General features: G+C 37.7%; 1 non-coding gene across 1 annotated transcript; it reads right to left on the bottom strand.

The window, feature by feature from the left end:
* Positions 1–20,417: 20,417 nt before the first annotated feature.
* TRNAS-AGA (transfer RNA serine (anticodon AGA)) lies at positions 20,418–20,490 on the bottom strand. The gene has a single exon. It is a non-coding gene; the product is annotated as a tRNA-Ser (tRNA).
* Between the last annotated feature and the right edge of the window lie 536 nt (positions 20,491–21,026).

The raw sequence follows: 21,026 nt of genomic DNA on the forward strand, positions 1-21,026 counted from the left end.
ATTCAGAGGAGATATGGGTCCAGAATTGCTGGCTTTTAATGTATAAACAAAAGCTAACACTATACAAACATTGTTGACTGACTTCATCAATAATAGTGAAATTACTCTCAGTAATTAAAGTATATTATCCTGGAGTAAATTTGAAGAGTACCTCCATTTGTATTTACAAAAGATGACTTTTCTAATGTTACCCTTGAAAGGAGATTCTAAAGAAGTCATGTAAGCATGTGAATGTTACAGTGTAAAAATATTCAGCTGCTTAAATTCATTTGTCCTTGTACAGTGAACGCATACGTGAAGTCAAATTACTTCATACATAAATTTCAATAAGTAAGACAGAGGGGCTACGTTTCACTTATTTATTGATTTTTATTGAAGTATAGTTGATTTACAATCTTATGTTAGTTTCCAGCATACAGCATAGTGATTCAGTTATACATACATGTATTCTTTTTCAGATACTTTTCCATTATAGGCTATTACAAGATGCTGAATATAGTTTTGTGTGCTGTACAGTAGGACCTTGCTGTTGGGGGGGGCTACATTTTTAAATGGAAGCAATCACATGGTAAAAGTTTGTTTTAAAATATTCAAAACTTCTGTATGTCAAAAATCATAAATAATAAAATAGTCTGATAATGGTGTCGGGATAGAAAAGTAGAACCATCAGAACAGAGAGTCAAGGAACAAATTTCAGTGTGTATGGGAATCTAATAAATGACTAAGGTGACATTTTAAACTGGTGAGGAAAAAATGGATTCCTTATTTGGGGAAACTGACCACTGAGTGGGCAATCAATAAAGAGCCTTACCTGACGTCATATGTACAAACGTGTTCGAATGAATTAAACATTTAAATGTGAAAAATAAAACCATTGAAGCACTGGGTCAAAAACACAGGAAAGTGTTTTTATAATCTTGAAATGATTGAGGAATTTCTAAGTATAACCCTCAAAACTACAATGAGAAGATCTATAGATTTGATTATAACATTTAAAATTTCTGCACAGCAGAAAACAGACAAATTAAAAAGACAGACGACCAACGTATAGAATATATAAGTGTTAACTGCCCTTACTAGGGAAGTCAGCTGCTGTAGTGCTCACAGCAAGTTAAAGGGAGACATGCAAGCTTATTTCAGTTTTCACGTACACATATTTATAGGGTATGTGCTGGATGCCGTCCATGGGCCAAGGCACTGGTGATACACACCTGAAATTTATGGTGAGGGCAGTAAGTTACCACTGAAGTGTCTTAAAGGGTTCAGGGAAGTTCATGCTCAAATTTGAATTTTGGGACAATTGTGCTGGCTGTGGTGTGGTGAACCAATTGGAAGGATGGTTGGCATCCTTTCATTGGCATTTCGTCGGCATTTCATTGGCATTTCAAGGCAGAAAAACCAACTGGGAGGCTGGTGTGGCAGTAACTCAGGCGGAGATGCTGCTGGCTTGTATCAGACGAAGTATGAGGTGTGGGATGGTAAGAGAGCTGTTTAGATGGTAAACTCGACAAGACGTCATAGATTGCATACAGGGGTTGAAGTAGATACAGGAATAAAATATGATGTGACAGTTTCTGGTTTGAGTAACTGGGAGAAAGTGATACCAATTCACTAAGACAAGGAAGCCAGTAGAGGAGAAGGGTATAGATGGAAGACACTGAGTTTAGACATTGGCATGTTGAGTCTTTGGTAGTGTGGGACATCCAAAGGGAGATGTCCAAAGCACAGCTTAGTGGAGAAATACGGGCTGAAGAGTTATGTATCCTGAGTGTTCCAGCTTTCAGCATCCAGGCACATAGATTTAGTCCCATTATTATTATTTCCCACGTTTTGTGTGTTCAGATCTGCCACTTACAGGACTATGGGAATTCTAGTTTTCTGTACCACCTCTCTCTCCAAGAATTTCCAGGAGTTCTTATGGGATGCATATGAGTCCAGGAATTTAAGCCATTCTTGCTTTCCAGGATTAGAATTGTTTCCATCACCCCTGCCCGACTAATGTTTGGCAGAACTGGGAATTCATGACATACAATTCTGGAGAAATTTGTAATATCAAAGGCCAGGCCACACCACCAGTTGCATTCAGGCTCTGATGAAGTATTAGAGTGAGTCTGTTTCACAGTGTCCACAGCCCCTCTCTCCTGCAGCACGTACACTCTGGGAAGGTGACCGGGTTCCAGTGAGCCAAGACCCAGCCCTGCCCTCTGATCTGAGGCGTTCACACTGAACCTTGTTCTTTTTGTCTAACTTTGTCTCTTACAGTGAGTTCTCTTCTAGGTTCCTTGATGTCTGTTCCTGCAACCCACCTCTTTTGAGGTCTCCCCAGCCGTCAGATCTTTTTCTATATATCTGAATCTCAGGGACCCTTCAGCCCTTATGGCTGCAAATCAACCCTGGGAGACATGTCATTCAATCTTCCTCACCTGCAACATCTGAGCGCCACCTGTTGCCGGGACCAGGTTCTGTTATACATTCTATACAGTAGCACATTTGTCCAAGCTGAACCATTCAAGACCCTTCACATTCTGGAAGAGGTCTATCTTTACAACCTTCCATCCATCATTGTTCATCAACACCAAATCACATCCCCTTCCCTAATGCGTCTCACACTCTGATATATCTTCTTCGGTCATGGACAGCATCATCCTCCCATGTCCATTCCTCAGTCTCACCTGCCTCCCAGGGACCATCTGAAATGCTACAGCAGACAGCCATATGTCGAATCAAACTCTCTCTCCATAGGCCTATAGCAGTTTGCTTGAACTTTGGTGTAAACCTCATCATTTCTTCTTACCACAAATATTCTTTGAACAAAACTATTAAAAAACCATATAGCATAGTAATGTAGAAAATTGAAATAACATTGCCTGGGACCACTGCCTGGATTTGCCGCTTACAAGTTATATAAACTCCAGCGAGTGACTTCAGAATCTCTTGGTGCCACAGTTTCCTGACATGTAAAAATGAGGATAATGGAAGCACCTCTTTCTCAGGGTTATTATGAGAATGAAATCAATGCATTGATACAAAGCACTCAGACTGATGCCCGTACAAGTGAGCACTCAATCAGGTTTAGTTACAGTTATATATTTTATGTTTAAAATGTAGCTTAGCCCCTGCTACGTTAAATTGCCTCCCGGCAACTCTCTTTGGTCAGCATACAGGACAGAGACAAAAGCTTAACATTTGCCTCTGATCGTGCCAAACCTGACAAGCTTTATTGACAATGCTTTGACATCTTCATTTTTAACAATTTTTAATCCAGCAGAGAATTGTCTCAGAATACTTGAGTTGAACATCTTTTTTTTTTATCATAACTGCATCAACTTTTCTTGGCTTCAATTCTCTTTGAATGATAATTATTTGAATCCTACTACACTCCCGGGCTCTGTTAGGACTAGATGTGCCATTACGAGCAAAATATATGTGGTCCTGTCCTCAAAAAAACTTAAGGAGACAAGCGCTCAATACGTAAATAAATGCACAAATAAATATATTTATTTACATATAACATAACTGTGGTAAGTGCTTGAAGAAACGGGAGGAAGGAGGCAAAACCGAAGCACTTAATTTACATTGAGAGGTTTATAAAGATCCATTTAAAGGAAGGATGTTTAATCAGAGAACTTAAAATTTGAGCAGCACTGTAACTGAGCAGGACCTTGGGGGGCCTTCTAGGGACAGGCTGCCCCCTCCCCCGCGTCCCTTGACTACCTCTTTTCTATAGAACAACTTTAGCCTCCTAGGCCTTCCCTGTGTTCCAAAGAATAAGTTTAATTAGAGAAGTGAGAAAAGGCAGAAAGAAAGGAAAACAGTCAAGCAGGACAAAATAATGATAGTTTAGCCATTAAACAAAGTCAAAGACCTTCCTCCTCAAGGGCTGTAGATAATATTCTGAGCCACATCCTTTGAGCTGTTTTACAAATACTGAAGACCCACCAGGTGGAAGAAGTTAAGTGCATGCTGCTCACAAGCATGTAGAACCAGACTGGTTGGAACCAGAAGGTTGATGATGCTGAGTCCTGATTTCCTCACCACCAACCAATTAGAAGAAAGTCGGTGAGCTGATTACGTACCACACAACCCCTCCTCTTTCACTCTGTCTTTAAAAACCTTTCCCTAAAAGCCCCTGGGGAGTTCCAGCCTTTTGAGCACTACCTTCCTGGACTCCTTGCTTGGTGCCCCACAATAAACGCTGCACTTCCCTTCACCACAACCACGTGTCAGTAACTGGCTTTACTGCACATGGGCGAGGGGACCCAGGTTTGGTCTGGTAACAGGACTAGCCAGTGAAAAGTACAAGAATTCAGGTGTGTGCAAGGGCCAAAAGGAAGGGAAGAGCTTGTTGCAATTTTAAAAACGGACCTCAGCCGAGGGAGTGTGATGAGACACAAGAGGGTGGTGAAGTCAGATCACCTGGGGACTTGTAAGACCCTCCAGGGACCTGCAATTCTATTCCAAGAATACTGGAAAGCCACTGAAGGGCTTTGAGCAGTGGGGTGACAAATAATTAGATTTCTATCTTTTTTAAAAGATTGCTCTGGCTGCTGTGTGAAGTGTAGATTGGAAAGCAGTGAAAACAGATGAATTACAGCTCCCTGTAACAACGGATATGACTCCCAAAACATAGTGCTAAGCAAAAAAAAAAAAAAAGAAAAAAGTGAATTACAGAAGAATGCATTCAGATTGATTTCATTTAAATAAAAGCCAAAGAACAGGCAAAACCAAGAAAAAACATTAAGGATTTGTACGTATGTGTTAAAACATAAAGAAATGCAAGCAAACAGTTGTTTCAAAATTCAGGATAGTGGTTACTTTTGGTAAATATAGCTTCTGGTTTGGAAGGCACATATGGGAGGCTTCAAGGGCATTTTAAAATATTCTACCTTTTTTTTTGGATTGAAGTTATTTTATTTTATTTGTTTTTAAACATTGTTTATTGAGTTATAGTCATTTTACAATGTTGTGTCAAATTCCAGTGTAGAGCACAATTTTTCAGTTATACATGAACATACATATATTCATTGTCACATTTTTTTTCGCTGTGAGCTACCACTAGATCTTGTATATATTTCCCTGTGCTATACAGTATAATCTTGTTTATCTATTCTGCATATGCCTGTCAGTATCTACAAATTTTGAAATAATATTCTACTTCTTAAGCTGAGTGGTACATACACGTTCATTTACATTACATATACTCTTCCCTATGTGTAATTTACAGGTGACCCTTGAACAACATGGGTTTGAACTGCATGGGTCCACGTACATGTGGATTTTGTTTTCAACAAATACTTATATATGTTGTAAATGTATTTTCTCTTCCTTTGACAATTTATGTTATCGGTAAGGCTTCTAGTCAACAGTAGGCTATTAGTAGTTAAGGTTTGGGGGAGTTAAAAGTTATACGTGGATGTTCAGTGGTACCCCTAACCCTTGCATTGTTCAAAGGTCAGCTGTATTTCATAATAAACATATAGGTTACCTAACACCAACCAATTTTGTGAAATGTTAAAATATGAGAAAGTTGGGTCACAGATGCAGGAACGTATGTTATACTAGTCCTTATATTTTTTATTTGCTTGAAACATTCTAAAAAATAATAATAAATAACACAGGGAAAATAGGTTTGGACAGGGAGAAGGAAGGAGGGAGAGCAGCGGGCAGGCGACATGTCACGACTCCAGGGGCATCTTCTTGTCCTTGCATGTTGTGCGGGTAGAGGTGTGCTGGAGGCAGGGCTGCCTACGTAGGTCGCAATGTTAACGTTCTTCCTGGAGCTCTGCTACCACAGCCCCGTCACGGGTGAGGAGGCTACAGCAGAAGTCTAGGCTGTAGATAGACAATGACTTGGGCCAGGGTAGTAGTGGCAGTGGGTATAGAGAAAAACAGACATGGTCAACTTATATATAGAAGGTGGAGGAGCAAACTTGATAACAGATTGGGTGTTTCACTGCATCCAAGGGATGGGAGACCCTCCTCCTCCGTGTCATTTGGCTTTTACCAAATACTAGTCCAAGAGCAGGGAGACTGCCAGGTCACAAATGCGTTACAGACGCTAACAATGCCTCACTTAGAGACTTTGAAACTGGGACATGAGTCTCTTAGAGTGTGGTTTTTCCAAAGTCACCCCCAAAGACTTTTGAGTTATGTTTTAGTGCCAGAATTCCCCAATAGCAACTGCTAAACAGCTGTGGAGGGAGTGTGAAACAGAGGAGGAACTCCTGCAGGACCCCAGAGGCTGGACTGACTTCCAAATACCTCTAGAATGTTGCTTGTGTGTCTGCTCCTGCTAAACACCATTGTTTATAGTCACAGACTTACATTCCTAAGATATGGGCTTCACTCAGGAAAATAGCTGCTGGTGTGCGCCACAATTCCTCGTCCCTGGCACGTGCACCACAGTCAGTTATCACCTGGCCCTGCTTCTCAGCTGCAGTCAGCCAGCTCTCCTGGTTCCCCCCAAGCCGCAGCCACCCCAGCACAAGGCATGGCGGCCACGACGGCCTGTCCTGGTTAGAGGAGGCAGAGCCCTGGTGCCCCAACACACCCGCCTCCCCTGTACCTCGAGGTACGGACATTTGTGTGATGATTGAAAAGAGATTAATTAGACGTCTTACTCTAAGCTCAGCCCATCAGTGTGGAACTGTGGGGTTCTGCAGTGCACTGTGGTATGGCTTGTGGGCACTCGGGACACCCAAGCAATAGCTGACAGACAGACCAAGAGAATGATCATTTCTCCTTGGTTCCTTCAAAAAAGTACTTATTGAGAGCTTCTCTGGTGCAAGACACTGGGTCAGACTTGGTATAAAAAAATGAATGAGACAGTCGCAACACCACTTGTACTTTGTGAAAGTGTATTGAGTGTTCTGAGAGCTAATTTGAATAGTCACTGTCCTCCCTACGCATGTACTAGATTTTTTCTACCGTCATTAAAAGTGTTGCTTATGTAACCATCTTATCCATTTTACTAGGATTTTTGTTCAGCTTGTCTTTTTTATTTTTAACAATGGAATATTACTAAGCTGATTTTCAAAAATCAACTGGCTATTTTCTGTCCAGCAGGTGTTTCTACCAGGAGTATTTTAAAGCTTATGGTCTTGAGCTCATGCTCTTGATCTGATGGTATTTCTCCCGGCTTGTCTTACCTGTGGCAAAGGAATGTTAATGCTGTTTGTTATTGGGCTTCTGTATGTAAGTAATGAACAGGGGACTAGATGTGAAACACCACAGTAGCCAGATTCAATTCAATTCACCAGTCTGTGCCAAGCAACCCACAGTGGGGACTATCATGGTTTATATTAAGACTTTGATACTAAAACCTGACAAAGAAATCAAATGAAATGAATATCATAGGCCAATTTTACTTAATATTTTACTTGAATATAGATGGAGAAATAAAATGTTAGTAAGAGTAGATTGAATATTATGGGATAGAATAATGACCAAGGAGTTTTATTTCTGAAATGAAAATAAGCATTTATTATAAAGAAATTTATTATATTCATAAATTATAAGAGAAAAAACAATGAAATCATTTCCAAAGATGCCAAAAAGGAACTTAATGTAATTCAACAGGCATTTCTAATTGAATAAAAGCTATTAGTGTATTACAATAAAAAGAATATAAGAGAAACTGAAAGCAACATTAGATTAACAGTGAAACACTAGTAGCCATTCCATTAAAGTCAGGAAGAACACAATGATACTCACTATCACTGCTTATTTAAATTGGGTAGAAAATCAATTTAATAAGGCAAGTTTAAAAAATTCTAAAAATATTAGAAGAGATAAACTTTTCATGTTATCATTGTCTTCCTTAAAATTTCAAGAAAATGAACTGGAAAATGATTAGAAAAATAAGAATGTGGTATAGTAACAAATTATAAAATAAATATTCTAAAACAAATAGCTTTCTGTATACTGGCAACAGACAGAAATATAACTGAGAAGAATGCATTTACAGTTGCAACAATAAAGCAGTCAAATATCCAGGAGTAAGTGTAAATTGAGAATAGATGTATCAAATTGATATGAAGAAAACTGTTCAACATTGCTGAAGGACAGAGAAGAAAGCCTGGACATGTGGAGTGACACCCCATGTTCATAGATGAGAAAATTCAGTATTGTCAAGATGTCAATTTTCTCCCAAATAGATTTTTAAATTCAAGGCAATTTCATTAAAAAGTTCTTCACTTGAAATTGTGAAAATGTATAATCTCTATAAAAGATGAATATAGTGCTGTAAACATTTGTATACCCCTCACCTCAATTTACCAATTGTTAACATCCTGCTACCTTAACTTCATCTCATATACTTTTATTTTCTGAATATTTTGAATGTAAGTTGCAGGCAGCAATAGCACTTTGCCCCTAAATACTTCAACAGGCATCTCCTAAGAATTAAGGCATTTTGACACAGCCACTTCAATAAAAAATAAAATTTAAAAAAAGGCAAGAGAAAATTTTCAACTTAAAAAAAAAATAATGCGAGCAAGGCAGTGGAGCAACATCTTTAAGCAGCTGGGCTGAGGGGAGGGGAACAGTCAGCCTAGCATTCTATACACAATGAAAATATATTTCAAGAGCAAAGGTGGTGTACTGTTTCAGATGGGTCAAGGATGTCCCTTCTCACCACTTCTTTCAACATTGTACAGGGCATTCTAGGCAGTGCAATAATGTAAGGAGAAGAGACAAAATGTATCCAGATTTGGAAAGAAGAAATCATCTAGGGTGGAAAAAAAGAAGGTAAACTGCCTTTACCCATAGATAACATGATTCTCTATGTAGAAAATCCAATAAAACCTACTATAAAGCCATGAGAAGTGTTAAGTGAACTTACTAAGGTTGGAGGATACAAGATCAATATACAAAGATCGACTCATTTCTATACACTAGCAATTAACAATCAGAAAGTTTTAAAAAAAAACACTTAAAATACTGTCAAAAACATGATATATTTAAGAATAAATCTGACACATATGTATGACACCTGTATGCTGAGAACTCTAAAACATGGCTGAAATAAAATAAAGAAGGCCTAAATAAATGAAGAGACACCATGTTCATGGGCTGGAAGAGCAAAATGCCATTTCTCCCCAAACTGACCTATAGATTCAGTGCAATCCAATAAAAATCCCAACAGCTTCTTCCATGGAAATTGACAGGCTGATTCTAAATTCTATATGGAAATGCAAATGACCTAGAGAGGTAAAACAACTTTGTAAAAGAACAAGTTGGAGGACTAACACTGATTTCACAACTTATATAAAGCTACAGTAATTAATAAAGTGGCATTAAAAAGATTGGTATAAAGACAGACAAATGGATGGATGGAACAAAATAGAGTCCAGAAAGAGACCCATATACATATAGACAACTGATTTTTGACAAAGGTGTAAAGAAAAGGCAGAGAACAAAGAAAAGCCTTTTCAACAAATGGTGCTGGAACAATTGGATATCCATATATGAAATAATAATAGTAATTTTGACCCATACTTCATATCATATACAAACATTAACTCAAAATGGATTATAGATAAAACTTTATTATTCTAGAAGAAAACATAAGAGAAAATCTCTGAGATCTTGGCCCAGGCAAAGATTTCTTAGATACATGCTCCAAAGGCCTGCAATAATCATCTCTTCTGGGAAGCCCTGACTGTCATCCTTGTCAGTTTTTCTCCTGTTCTGTTCTTCTTTAACACCTTCTATATGATATTCATCAAACTGCATCGTATCTGTTTATGTTTTTCTCCTCTATTGAGCACACCTAGATTAAAGATCATTTCTTAATTATTTTAATGTCTCCGAAGTTCAATAAATGTTAATTACATGATGTCTCCAACTCCAAGCTTAATCAGGAAGAAAATTTTTCCTCGGAGCTTCCCAGCATATTTCCTGATGTCTTATTGGCCAGAACTGGGTCACTGGGTTACCTCTAAGCAAATCACTAGCTAATGGAATTACCATGATTTACTTGGGCCAATTATGCTTCACTCTTAGGGGGATGGGCTTACTTCCCCAAGGAGCTATGGCTGTAGGCTGGCTGCAGAGAACTCGCAGAGCTGTGGTGGTGATGGAGTTGGTGATGCTAACCAGGTTGCTTCATTTTCCATTGTGAAAGTATAATTCACAAACAACACTGCCTCACAACTAGATTTTGGAAGGAAAAACTGCCAGATATCACTGTATTTGAAAATAAAAAGAACAACACAGCTCTCCTACAGCAGGAAGAGTGAAATCATTCATTTGAAACAGTCAGACTTTGCACTGAGCTTTTTATAGCTTTTTAGATAATGCAGCTATAGAAAAAGCTTGGTAAGCCTTACTGCTGAGTCATTTACATCAATTCATACAATTTTGAATATTTATTTATTTTTCCCAATAGTCATTGTTTTAGAACATGTGTTATTATATTAACATTCCTCACAAGCCTTAAAACTAACTGAAGCATAGGTATCTTTATAGTAAATGTTAGAAGTAAAAACAAACACAAAAAAATCTAGCCAGCATTGTGGATACTAGGCATTTTTATTTTCTCTGTAAATACAGGTGCTCAGAGGAAAATACAGTGCAAGAAAAAAATGTGTAAATGTTGAGAGTTATTTCTAACCTAACACATCTGGCCAGCAAGCATTTCACTGGGAAAAACTGGCTTCCTTTCTTCAAGGAAAAATTCGTACTTCTGATTTTATGTTTTTTGTTTGTTTGTTTGGTTGGTTGGTTTGGTTTTGTCAAATAGGATCTTATATTTTTCTTCTACCCTGTGAATCTCAGGCACTATCCGGACCACTTCAGTATATGGAAGCCCGGGAAGCAATCCCTCAATCCAGAGTACATAAACGGACAGTTTTCAGGTCTGGGAACAAGCAACGGGGAGAAGAGGAGAATTCGGAGCTCCATTCATCTCCTGCCTCAGACTCTATGATGATTTATGCCTGTAGAGCCCTGTGATAAATATCTGTGCTCCCTTGTTCTCCCTTCAATCCACGTGCCAAAGGGAAATCTCTCAGCTCCAGGACTGAACTCCACGGCTACCCAGCTCTCCTCAGACCAGTCTGGAGACTCCCAGATGGGTCAAAACTACCATCAGATCTACTCTAGCTGATCCAGGAGGTTTGACAGGCCCTCCCTGTTTTGACCTGAACAGCATCAGGAACCAGGATTGCTGACCTCACAGTGGGCTCTATGCGCAGCCCCATTCCTAGAGTCCTGTCCTCTTGGGACCAGAGTCAGTAGCAAGAAGGGTTTGTAGCTTCAGCTGTCACTGTGGAGTTGGGAGAAAGCACAACCTCAAGAAGGGACACCAAGAGAAACTTTCCAGCTTGGTGACAATTCCTTTTTTTGAAGTCCAGGATAGTGTTATTTGGGGCTGGAGACTGGAGGACAAAAGTTAGCAGATATGTGAAGAAGCAAGAATATGTGACACGCAGTTAAAAAAAAAAAGTGGTCATTAGAAATAGATCCACATTGTAAAATGATTATAAATCAATAAAAAATGTTAGAAAAAATAGATCCACAGATGACCCGGATATCTGAATTAGCAGACAAGAATTTTTATGTGCCTATAAAAGTATACCAAAAGACTTAAAGGAAAGATGAATATAATGGGTTAAAACTGGGAATCCTAAAAAAGAACCAAATAGAACGTTAGAACTGAAAAATACGATATATAAATTTTAAAAATCTGTTGGATGAGATCAACAGCAGATTGAACAATGCAAAGGAACAGATTGATAACCCTGAAGATAAGTCAATAGAAATCACCTAAGGTTGCAGGGGAAGGTATAGCTCAAGTGGTAGAGTGAATGCTTTGTATACCCAAGGTCCTGGGTTCAATCCCCAGCACTTCTCTAAAATTTAATGAATAAACCTAATTATCTCCCCACCACCAAAATAAAATAATACAATAATAAGTACATTTTAAGAAAAAAGAAATCACCTAAGATGAAGTACAGAGAGAAAAAATATTGAAAAAAAAAAGAACCCACTAGTCTTTTAAAGACCTGAGGAACAGTCTTAAGTAGTCGTAACTGAAATCCCAGAGAGAGAAGAGAGACTGGAGCAAAAAGTATATTTGAAGAAATAACAGACAAAGTTTTTTCCAAATTTGATGAAAAATATTGAGTCACAGATCCAAGAAGCTTGGTGAAACTGAAGCAGGATAACTCCAAAGAAAACCACATCTAAGCACATCATAATCAAACTACTGAAAAACAAAGATCAAGAGAAAATTTTAAAAGCAGCCAGGGATAAAAGGACACATTACGTACAAAGAAACAATAATAAGAATTAGAACTGATTTCTCATCAGAAATAACAAAGGCCAGAAAACAATCGAACCTTTCAGAGTGCTGAGAGAAAAAACAATAAAAAAACTATCAACCTGCAATTCTATTAAGTAAAAACATCCTTCAAAATTGAAGGAGAAATGAAGACATTCAAAGAGTGGAAAGCTGAGAGAAGTCATCACTGGAAAAATTATACTATAACAAATTCTAAGATAATTCTGGTGGAAGGCAAATGATACCAGATGGAAACTTAGCACTACAGGAAAAAATTATGATCACTGGAAATTATAGATATGTGGGTAAATATAAAGACCTTTTTTCTTACTTTTCTTCAATTCTTTATAAAATAGTTGACTGCTTAAAGCAAAAAAGAATAATGTAACATGGGATTTATAATTTATGTAGAAGTAAAATACATGGTGCCAATTACACAAAAGATGGGAGGATGAAATAAATAAAAGTATACATTTGAAAGATTCTTATGTTACATGTAAAATAGTGTAATATTAAATCAAGTTAGACTATAATAAATTAATGCAGATTGTAACCACTGTAGCAACTGCTGAAAACATAATGCAATTTTTTTTTTGCCTAAAACCTAATAGAAGAGATAAAATTGAATAGTTTAAAAAATACTTCACTAACCCAAAAGAAGACAGAAACAGAGAAAAGAACAGAGGACAAATAGAAACCAAATGGTAAGATGGTAGACTTGAATCCAATCATTTCTATAATTACATTAAATGTATAGGCATTAACCTCTCCATTTAAGAAGCAGAGGTGGTCAGATTGATTGAAAAAAAAAAAGAAAGACCCAATTATATGCTGTTTATAAAGGACACAACTTAAATACAAAGGCACAGATACACTGAAAGCAAAAGAATAGCAAAAGATGTATTGAAAACACGAAGCAGAAGAAAGCTGGCATGGCAATGTTAATATCAAAATAGACTTTGCAACCAAAGGGTATTTTAGGAGATAAAAGGATCATTTCACAATGAAAAAGGGATTCATTTATTCAGTAGATATAACAACCCTAAAATATATGAGCCTAAAAACAACTTTATAATACATGGAATTAAAAGCCATAAAACTACTCAAATTAAAAACTAAGAAGTAAATAAATGTTTCTCAGATCATAGGATGGTAAAGCTTCCTAAACAAATATGCAAAGACAGACTCCATAAAAAAGACATGACTTCATAAATATTTAAACTTTGGTACATCAAAAAACAGAGACAGCAACAAAAGAAAAATTAAAAATTATAAAAAATTATAATATCTATGATATATTATAATATCTATGAACAAAAAAAGACCTATGAGCAAAGTCCAGAGGCATCACCAAATTAAGATTTTTGTCATTTTGGGAAGAAGAGTTTCAAATTGAAGACATGCACCTGACTCTGTCTCTAGGCAGACAATGTGATTACAGGCATGTCTCAGGGATATTGTGAGTTCCACTCCAGACCACCACAATGAAGAGAATATCACAAGAATCACATAAATTTTTCAGTTTTCCAGTACATGTAAAAGTTATGTTTACTCTATACTGTAGTCCATTAAGTGTGTGATAGCATTATGTCAAAAAACACAATATATAACCTTAATTTAAAAATACTTTATTGCTAAAAATGCTAACCATCATCTGAGCCTTCAGCAAGCCATAGTCTTTTCTCAACAGTAACCTCAAAGATCACTGATCACAGATTGCCACAACAAATAAAATAATACTGAGAATGTTTGAAATCTTGTGAGAATTCCCAAAATATGACACAGATGCAAAATAAGCAAATTCTGTTGGGAAAATCGTGCCAATAGATTTGCTCAATGCAGGGTTGCCATTAACCTTCAGTTTGTAAAAAAGACAATATCTGTGAGGCACAATAAAGCCAAGCACAATAAAATGAGGTTTGCCTGTACTTTTCCAGTGATGATGGTACCTGCTTGACCCCCCAGGAACCATCATAAGAGTTGTATCAGTTAGCTACTGTGGTGTAACAAGCCATCCCCAAACTCAGTCACTTAAAACAACTTTTTATTTATTTTTCAAGAATCTACAGCATAGACGGGCGATTCTGCTCATCTGGGCTGTGCTTGGCTGATCTTCACTGGCTCATCCGCATGTCTGTAGTCATTTGGCAGGTCGGTTGTGAGTCATCTTAGATTACCCAGCCCCAGCCAGGGCAGCCTAGACCTGAACTGCCAACCTAGCCAACACACAGAACTCCGAGATAAATAATAAGTGTTTGCTGCGTTAAGCCACTACGTTTTGAGATGGTATGTTATGCAGCAAAAGTTAACAATGCATCCTGCCCAAAAAAGCTGACCATCCACAAATTATATGATGAACAGGATGATGATACATCAGAGAAAACAACCTTCTTAAAGATGCTCATAGCCTTCTAGCAGAAATAGGAATAAACATGTAATTAGATGAAATATTTCATTATAGCCATGACAAAAGTGCGTTTTAAGAGTAGAGGTGAGCCAGAATGTCTTGATCACTTGGAGTATGGGTTAGACTTTACAGAACCATCCGTAGCCCTGCAGTATATTTCATGGTGGCCTCTCCCTCACCTCACCGGAAGCTCTGCGAACTTTCTTTTAAAACAGGAAGAGCTAACGAAACTCAGGGGAGACTTAAAATCATCCATTAAAATGCAGGGAATACTATAACTTCTTTTTCATATTTATTTTTATTGCATATTTTAAACTTTTATGTTTTTGTTTAAACTTTTTTATACACAAAATATATTAGTACAGTGCTATAAACCTAAAATTTTTAAATTTATAAGTGCTTGAAATAACTTTCATTGATAGCATTATAGACGTCTGGAGACTTCTAATATAGACATACCTCTAAATTTCTATACGTCAGACATCACTGCACACAGATGTAGCTCATTCTAATCCATCTGCAAGGAAATTCTTCTCAGTTACTACAGCCATCAGATCCCACTTTTCTATGCTCCCTCTCAGAAAACTTCTCATGGGTCTTAGAGCTTGTCTGTTAACAGGAATTAATTGAGCACTTGTTCTGTGCCAGTGCTGGATCCCAGGTAAAAGTGATGAACAAGAGTTATGGCCTCTGCCCTAATGGAACTTGCAAGCAGTTTTAGCTGTTTGGGCAGCTATAACAAAATGCCATAGAGGGAGGGTGTAGCTCAGTGGTAGAGTGTGTGCGTGCTTAGCATGCACAAGGTCCTGGGTACGTCAGTACAATTCAAAAAAAAATTTTAAATAAATAAACCTAATTACACCCCCCCAAATAAATAAAATACCATAGAATGGGTGGCTTATAAACAGGAGAAATTTATTTCTCACAGTTCTGGAGTGGGAAGTCCAAGATCAAGTCTCCAGAAAATTCAGTATTTAGTGAGGGCCTGCTTCCTGGTTCAAAGATAGCCATTTTCTTGCTGTGTCTTCAGGTGGCAGAAGGGCAGAGAGAGGAAGCAAGCTCTCTGGTGATTCTTACAAGGTGCTAATTCATTCACGAGGACCCCAGCCTCATGACCTTATCTAACCTTAATTACCTGCTAAAAGCCCCCTTCTGATACCATCACACAGGAAGGTAGGGATTGGGGGGTGAGGAGGCGCAAGCATTCAGTCTATAGCACATAACTCTCTGGGCACATAACCCCATGTCTCTCCCTGGGAAAAGATCATGTATTCACCTCCATGATGCCGAGTCCCAGCTCCTAATCTCCCATCCTAAGAAGGCAGAACACTGTATGGTTTCTATGGAAAACTCAGGTCAATTTTGATGCTTTAAAAAATCAGCAAACAGGATGTGGAGAAAAAAAAGAGAAACCCTAAGGGATGTTTTCTGAAAGAGGAAGGCATATAAAAACATTCTCGCTGTCTGGCACTGCCTCACTCCTCAGCTGGCACCAGCCTTCCCCGAATGACAGCTGGCTGCAGAAGGCAGGGAGGCAGATGCTTTAGGAGTCAGAGGACAAGGAAAGGTGTTTTCTCCCCTGCCACCCCTTTCTTCCCTCACAGGAGGGTGATACCAGAGGAACTCACTGGGCACCTGATTATAGCCACCAGCTGAATGCTCTTCATGGTGAAAAGAGAACCAATGCCAGCATACAGGAGGGCTGGGGAAAGAAGAGAAATGAACTTGGGGTTATGAAGGAGGGGTAAAGAATGAAGGAGAGAGAAAAGTGCCTGTTCTTTGGATGACATCAATTTTAGTCTCTTCTTGAAGGGTCAAATGGTTTCTGAACCACTCCACTGCTTTCTTCCCTCTCTTCCATCCTTTTTTTCCCCTATTATTTTCTTTCTTCTTTGTTGTCCCCCAAACTTAAAGTTCTGCCAGGAATGGAAGAAGAAAAACTTCTGCTTTTATATAGGATATACTTGATGAGTGTTGGTAGGAAAAGAGACAGATCATTTTATTTCATTTTCTTCCTGTACGGCAAGGGGAGTAAACAAAAGAGCAGAAGTGACTTTACATCATGGTATTTAGGTGACAGGATATTAAAGGAAGAGTAAACATAACCTAAGGACTTTGCATCCTCTTCTGGGGAAAGAGTTAGTGCATTTTCAACTGTACGAGGGATAGTCATGCCACGTTAGGTGGAAGTATGACCTTGTCATTGTCTTTACTTAAAGATTAAGTATGATTTAAGGAGATGCATATGGATGCCAAGTTGACAAAGGATGGGATTGTAATGGTTAATTTTCTGTGTCAACTTGGCTGGGCCATGGTGTCCAGATATTTGGTCAAACACTATTTTGGATATTTCTTTGAAAGTGTTTTTTTAGATGAGATTAACAGTTAAATTGGTGGATTTTGAGATTACCTTCCATAATATGTGCGGGCCATGTCAAATCAGTTGAAGGCTTTGATAGAACAAAAACTGTCCTTCCTCAAGTGAGAGGGAATTCTTCGCACTCAAACTGCAGCTCTTCCCTGGATCTGTAGCCTTCTGGCCTACCCCATCAGATGTTGGACTTGCTACATTTCACAATCACGTGGATCAAATCCTTAAAATAAATCTCTCTCTTTGACATACTTGGCAAGATGCATGAACAATTATTGAAAACCCTGTACTTGTGTGAGTTGTCCTCCTACTCTGCACTGGGCTGTACTGTAGGTGCCCCACCTTTCTTCACCAAAGAAGAGGAAACTGTAAGCTTAGAGGGCCCATTGAAAGAGGACAGTATTGTTTAGGCCTAACCCCATCTGATTGCTGGTTTTGCCAGTCAAATACTAACAGATGATCTTTAAAATAAAGTCTCTTGCTTATCCATTACAATTCTGTAGCATCTCACCATTTGTTAAAACATTTCAAAATTTTTCGATAGGAATGAATAAGCACATGAAAACATTGTGGGAAATGTTGCCAACACAGAAATACAACAAAAAGATCAACTCTCAATTCGCACAAGGTTACAAAAAAGAATAACACAAGAACAAAAGGAGTAGAATTCATTTTTTAAAAAAAGAAGGGAAAAAAATCTCCAAAACTGCAAAAAAGATCACAGATTGAAAGTCATACCAACAGAGTCTCTGGACAGGTAAGGATCACAAAACATTCTGAGGCACAGCTTCTTCAACATTTTCAACTACAGGAAAAGATAAACTGGCACATTTCCAAGCAGGAAAATATGGGTAGTGATCAAAGGAGCAAGCCCTCAGGCTGAGCTCCCGATTTCCCGCCTCTCGCTAGTGTTGCCGGAAGACAGCGGGGTGGCATCTTCCCCTGAAGACTGAGAGGAAAGGTGACTTAAAAGTGACACACCATATCTAGTTTTCATTTTTGTGGGAAGGCAGCAGAAAGACTTCATCCTGTCTAAACTCAGCCAATAGCTTTATGCCAAAGGTACTCAAAGAAGCACTATACAATTCTCAAGGCTATAATTAGAACCCTGGCATAGTTATTTTTACTGAAGAAAATGTGTAATAACTTCCAGACGCCATCAGAAAAGTAACTAATTTTGCTTTCAGTATTGAAATCAGTAAGGCCTAAAAGCAAATAAAGCAATCTCAAGGAGAAAAAATAATGAGGGATGGGGAGGGACTCAGTTCTTAAAAACAGGAAAAGTTAAGAGAAGCGACAAGATGTGTGGACCCAAAGGGCAATGCTGCTTATCTTCTTAAAAAGAAGTGCCCCAAATTGTAATTAATTCAGGAGCTTTAAATTAAGAATGATTGTAAAATATTTTAAGATATCAAACAGAATTTTTAAGAGTTTTTTTCTTCAAATGCTTCAAAAAACTACAGAGGAAGGAAAGCCCTGCCTTGCCTCAGATTCAGCTTCTGGGTGGGAGGGTGGCCCAGAAGCCACTGCACGTGACTTCGCCTTAAGCAGACAAAAGACACGAGCAGATTTGCATTTTAAAAGGTCAAAAGTGTAATGGATTCTTCCTATTGCTTCATTTATGCTCCTGGTCTCACACTTGAGCTAATACTGAGATTAGCATGTTTCCTAACTTAGAATCCGTGTGTGTACTGGCAGTGTATCTCTGGGAGAAGGTGACTGCAGCCAGTCTGGGGGACAACTGTGTCACAGAAGATGTATCTGGTTATGTCCCTTAACAACATCAGCCGTTAAATCTGATTCCAGGATCACCAAACAACCTTGATTACAACTAACTTCTCTATGGGGAAGCGTATATATAGCTCAGTGGTAGAGTGTGTGCTTAGCATGCATGAGGTCCTGGGTTCAACCTCCAGTACCTCCATTAAAAAATAATAATACTCAAATAAACTTCAAAAATATAACTAACTCCTCCTATAGGTTTATCTCTAGCAAGTTACTAAGCTCATCAATGAACATAATTTTTTGTTGTAAAACAAGAACTTAGCGTTACGGTTTTATTTTTCTTAAGTGTGTGTTTCTATGAATCGCCAATCTGCTGTCTTTCTTTATTATTTTGATATAAGCCTGTAATCCCTTCTCCACTACTCTGAAATCCAAAAAGAAAGTTGTGTTTTCCATTTGGCAGCAAATCTTGACATGAACAGATGGAGGTCTATTTATAGTCTACTCAAAGAGAATACTCATGTTTTTTGCTGCAGGAATATAATGTGTTTGATTACAAGGTTTCCTTTATCTGGATATTTTGAGATACAGTTTTTGTCCTTTTTTGCATCTATTGAGCTGTTTAGTGTTTGTCCTTCATTATGCTTTGTAAAGAATTACACTGGTGGTTTTCTTAATGTTAAATTCAGTTTACTGGTAATGTACGTTTTAAAAATATATTGCTGGATTTGGTTTCCTGCTATTTTGTTTAGGATTTTTACATCTATGTGCCTGAGACATCAGCCTGAAATTTACTTTTGTAAATTTTTTGTAATATTTGTAAATATTTTGTAATATTCTTCTCAAATTTTGTAATGAAAGTTTATGCTGGCCTTATGGAGTGGCTTGAAAAATGTTCTGTCTTTATTTTCTGGAAGAGTCAGTGTAGGATTGGCTTTAGTTTTTTCATAATTGTTCGGTAAAATTCACAGGTCTGGAGTTTTCTTTATGGGATTCATTTTTTTAAATTGTTATGGAGCTATACATATTTTTCTATTTCTTCTGATATAAATTTTGGTGAGTTGTATTTTTCTAGGAATTTTTGCATTTCATCTAAATTGTTCATTTCATTGGCACAGCATCACTTATAACATACTTCTATTATCTTTTTATTATCTTCAGGATAAATAGAGATCCTTCTTTAATTCCTCATGTTGGTTATTTGCATCCTCTCCCTACTGGCAGTCAGGTGTCAGTCTTATTAACTTTTTCAGAAGACTGAATTTTGGAGTTTTTGTTCCTCATTATGCTTGTTTCTTACTTTCCTAATCCCTTTGATTTAGTCTTTCCTTTCATCTGCTTTCTTTGAGTTTATTTTGCTGTTCTTTTTCTAATTTCTTAAAATGGGTGCTTCATTCACTGATTTTTCAGCTGTTCTTTGTGAATGATGCATTCAAGACTAATTAATTTCCGTTTAAGAAACTTCATTACACAGGTTTTGATATGGACTGTTTTATTATTCAATTCCAAATATTTTTATTTTTTAATTATTTTTAAATTCTTTTTTTAAAATTCTTTTGGGGGGAAGTAATTAAGTTTATTTATGTATGTATGGAGAGGTTTATGTATGTATGTATGTATGTATTTAATGGAGGTAATGGGGATTGAACACAGGACCTCATGCATTCTAAGCATGTACTCTACCACTGAGCTATACCCTCCCCATCAAATATTTCTAAATGTCCATTATGATTTGTTCTTTGACACGAGTTATGTAGAAGTGTATGTCTTAATTGCAAACATGTAGATTTTCTAGCTTTGGTTGTTGTAGTTGTTAGTTGAAGTCTAGCACAACTGAACTGAGGACCTAAATCATGGTCCGTATGATTTCAGTCTCTTTGAGACTTGTTTTATGGGCCTTCATTCCTGCCGTATAAGTTTGCTAGGTTGGTAGTTATTTTCTTTTGGCTCTTTGAAGGTATCTGTTCATCTGGCTTCTGTTGTTTCTGTTGAGAAGATCAACCAGTCATTTAGCTGGTTGGCAAACTGATTATATTGGATCACTTCATTCAGAAATTCATCCTGATGCTGACTGACATTAGGAAAGTAAGGTAAGATGTTTGCCTTTTCTACTCACATTTCCAACACCATTAATCAAGGACTCACAGACTGTCTAATTTACCAGTAGGGATTCCACATAATATTACCCCAGGTCAAAAAACCCACTTTATGTCAAAAAAAACTGTGACAATGGGCAC

This window comes from Vicugna pacos, chromosome 6 (assembly GCF_048564905.1).
Source record: "Vicugna pacos chromosome 6, VicPac4, whole genome shotgun sequence".
Taxonomy (NCBI): Eukaryota; Metazoa; Chordata; class Mammalia; order Artiodactyla; family Camelidae; genus Vicugna; species Vicugna pacos.